The sequence below is a fragment of the Myotis davidii genome, unplaced genomic scaffold (assembly GCF_000327345.1).
Source record: "Myotis davidii unplaced genomic scaffold, ASM32734v1 scaffold448, whole genome shotgun sequence".
Lineage (NCBI taxonomy): Eukaryota > Metazoa > Chordata > Mammalia > Chiroptera > Vespertilionidae > Myotis > Myotis davidii.
In genome coordinates, this window is record NW_006383009.1 from 2,964,498 (window position 1) to 2,968,708 (window position 4,211).

Here is a 4,211-nt window from a genome sequence, read left to right on the forward strand (position 1 = left end):
TTCAAACTTTCAGTTTCACCAATGGACCTGGGACCACTCCTGCCCTTCCCAGTTTCTCAGGACTTGTGTGTGGTTTGCCATTATACCACATGTCCTGAATTGCAATTCTTTATTGTTCCCAAATAAACCCATTTTGCTGGAGAAATGTTTGGCTTTCTATTTTTGTTTAAGGTCAAGAGACTCAAACAATCTTCCCCACAGGATATCAAGAGGGTAGTGGAGGCAACAACTGGCCCCAAGAACATGGCCTGGTGGGAGAGGTCAGGCCCTATCCAACAGGCCAGGAGAGCCTGAAACGCAAGGCAGGGCATGGGGGAAATCTATGAATGAAACGTGTGAGCCACTGTGACTCAGCACCCAGGGACCTGGAATCAGTCCCTGGGTCCGGGATTTGTAGAGATGGGCTGGGCCCCCGATGGGGACTTCTGAGGGACTCACGAAGCCAAGGTCCATGCCACTCCAAAAGACAATGGCCTATTCCCCTGATGTCTAATATCACGGAACTCCTTAGCATGGCCATTTGGGGCACTGCCAGGACATCTGCTGATAAGAGACACCTGGAAGACCTGACTCCCACAGAGGCCCTGTGGGAGGGACCTGTCCTGGCACAGGTTCATAAAGGGTGTGCATGGGGGAAACTGGTAGCCTCAGGAACATGGGCTGCAGTGCTGGGATGGCCCCTGTTTACACACACCTAGAGGTCCAGGGTGCCTCAGGGTAAGTGTGCAGAGTGAAGCATGCTCCAACCTGATAGCCAGGCTCCCTGGGTGATGACCATTTTGGAATAGACAAGTGACAGGCAAGGAACACACTGAGCTGACAGGGTCCACCTTGTCCAAAACAGAATAGCTTATTGCCCTTCCACCAGATCTCATGAGAACTCAAAAGGCATTCTGAACCTGACAATATCAGATGGAAGTTGAAAATCATGATTGCAGGAAAGGTTCCTGTTCCTATAAAAACAGTTGACCTCTGAACTCACAGCAACCACCTTTCAAACCTCCTCATCAGTCGTACAGAGCAAGAAAACAACTGCCCAAGGAAGACATCCTGGTGGGCAAGGGCCAGGCCTAGACAACCAGCCCAGAGGGCCTTATGCCTGAGGGCAGGAGTGGGAGCAAAGTGAGTATTTATGAGCTACAATGGCTCAGCATCCAGGCATCCTGGGATCAATCCTCAGGTCTCGGACTTTTGTGGATGGATGGGCCTCCAGTGGGGGATTCACAGTGATGCCAAAGTCCATTCTAGTTCCAAACCACCCTTGTCCTTTCTTTTTTTAGTTTTATTATCTTTTTTTAATGTGTTGATTTGAGAGAGAGAGATTTGTTGTTCCACCCATTCACGCATTCATTGGTTGATTCTTGTATGTGCCCTGACTGGGGATTTGCCTGTTCTTTTGAAGAAAGATCTCAAGGAGATCCTTGCCCTCCTGAGCAGGGCTAACAATCTGCTGGTGACAGGCACCTGGGAGACCTGTCTCCCCAGAGAACCTGTGCATCTTACTGGAACTGGCCATAAGGGATGATCAAATGACCTTCCTGCTTCACAACAGGAGTGCAGAGCAGGGAACTTTTGGCCCCAGGAAGGAGGCCTGTTTGATCTTGCCTCTTCTATGTCAAGCTTTTCCTTTGTTTCATAGATTTAATAAAAGAACTCTCAATATCACCTGAACTTTGTGTCATGCAATTTTTCCCACACCAAGTCAAGAACCCAGACATTCCAGACCGTGCAGGGCAGACCTACCCAGTCCTGATCCCTTTCTAATGACAATCCTACTGTCCAGGCCACATAAGGATAAACTTGGCTACAGGTGGGGACCGCTGAGGGACACACTGGGTTTTCATTATGCTCCAAAACAGAGATGGCTATTCCCCTGAAGCCAGACCATGCAAGAACTTCTTAGCCTTGACATTCTGGGCAGTGCCTAAGGATCCGGCCGTTGAGAGACACCCGAGGGACCTATTTTCCACCAAGGCTCCGTGCATCTTCCCACTCCAGGTCCTTAAGGGATCTGGTTTAAGTGGCCTTTTCTGCTCCCCATCAGGAACACAGTGCAGGGGACCACTAGCTCAGAGGATGGCCTGGCTTCCAAGGCCCCATGAGCTCTGGCCTCAGGGTAATTGGCAGGTTTGTTTTGGAATGTGCGGGACCTTGGCAGAATGGTGGGGCCCCCAGGGGCCTTCTCATGCACTTGACCTCTGCCTACATGACCTGGACATGGGCTGTGGCCCTGGACACCCTGGCTGTGGAGTCATGCACACGCCTCTTCCTGGCCTCTGGACTCCTGCACTGAGTCTCCTCATCAGAGGTGCAGTGCAGAGAACCAGCCTGTCCCTTCCCGACTGTCCATCTTCTTTGAGTGCGTTGTTCCTCACGCTCCACCTGGGAAACAGAGGCTCCAAAGGTAATTAGAGCCAGACCTGGAATCGCATATTTATTTTTCCTAGTTTTAAACATATTTACGTTTTTATAGACTATACTTGCTTGGTTGGACAGCTTCAAAAATTTAATTTCCTTACCAAACTTGTTCCCAACTCAGTTCCTCTTTTCATCTTGCTTTCAACTTGAAAACAGAATGCAATGTATGCAGTATTGCTTTTTTTATTGTGACTGTGTATTGAGGAAAAGCAAGAGAGCAGACACAATAAAATGTAGGGTGTTAGTCAGCAAAATGACAGACTTTGGGAGCTCCGAGCTCTCACTTCCCCACAGTAACATTTACAGAACAAGCAGAATCTGTTGGATTCCACTGGAGCTGCCAGCCCAGGAGACTCAAGAAGTGGCAACATTGGTCTCATTCCTGTTCCCTGCTACCACCACCGTCAGCCCTGGAGAAGCACAATTAGCCCCCGGGATGTGTGTGTGTCTGTGTGTGTGTCTCCTTGCACCCAGACTTACTGAGCGCTCCCCTGTTTCATGACGATGCCAACGGGGCCTGAGACCTCTGTCAGCCATGTGTCTTTGAGTGCACACGAAGTTTGTATGATGGATCCAGTACCAAAGGTTCATTTGTCCCCTCGGCTTGAGAAGGGAATGTACCTTCCCTTGGGAAAGCAGCCCAGGGCTCATGGAGAAAATTTCCCTATGTCCTCAGCCTCTTTCCTCATACCGAAGACCCTAATAATTCATCTGGCCACCCCCACTGTCCATAAGAAGCCCAGGTCTGCAGAGTCCTCTCTCTCTGGCCCCCAGGCGGGCCTGGGTCTGAGTAGAGCAGAAAGGTTGAGGGGCTGAGATGCCAGCTGCCTGCCTGGGTGGGGACTGTAGTGGGCTGGGTAGAGAAGTTTCTGAAGACATTCTTCTTTATGGCTTCTGACATCAGCGTAGAGAGAAGGCTTTATTCGGGCTTTTCAAAATTGCTTTAGCGATCCTAATGTCTTTGCCTTTCCATATAAGTATTTTTTAAAGATAAATACATTTACTTCTTTTTAACCACTGAAAGTTCTACAATTTGCTGTGTTCACTTACCAATTCATCATCAATATCTTTCCTTGTCAATACCTACAAATCTACCTCATTTAAATATATAAACCTAAATTGATAGTATTGCATTGTGTGGATGTACCAGAAATTCTTTTTACGTTTTCCTTCTTAATGGCTATTTTTCCCCAGTTTTGTTATTTTACTAAGTAATATCGATATCAATATCTTATTACACATATATTTGCAAAAAGGTTCCCAACACCTATTTGCTGCCATTTAATTTTGCTTATTGTACATAAACGCAAAGATCAATTTTGCTTCAGCTTAATACGGTCAAGGTTCTCAATCATTTCCTTAATGGCTTCTGGCCTTCCTTCCTTTCTTCCTATGCTTCCTACGAGTACTTTCATGGCTTCAGTTTTACAGGCCCCCCGGGTCCAGTCCCGGCTTATTTTCCAAGTCCTCCCGGAGCCGGGGAGCCGGTCGTGCCCCCCTGGGAAGCCCGGGCAGGCGCTCTGTCCAGCCCGCGTCTTCAGGACGTTTCCCGATTCCCTCCGGAGCTCGGGGGCGGCCAGCGCCGTCATAACAGGCACGAGGGGAAGCTGTCACCGCCGGCAGCCATCCCTAGAGGGAATTACGGTCCCAAGAATCTAAATTGTTTCCAAATTCTTTTTGGCTCCCTGACCTAGAGCTCCCAGGCGGACGCCCAAGGGCCGCGCCAGACGCCCTATGCCCGCCGCGGCCGAGAGACAGATCCGAGGTGGGCCGGGAGGAGGCGGGCGGCGGGG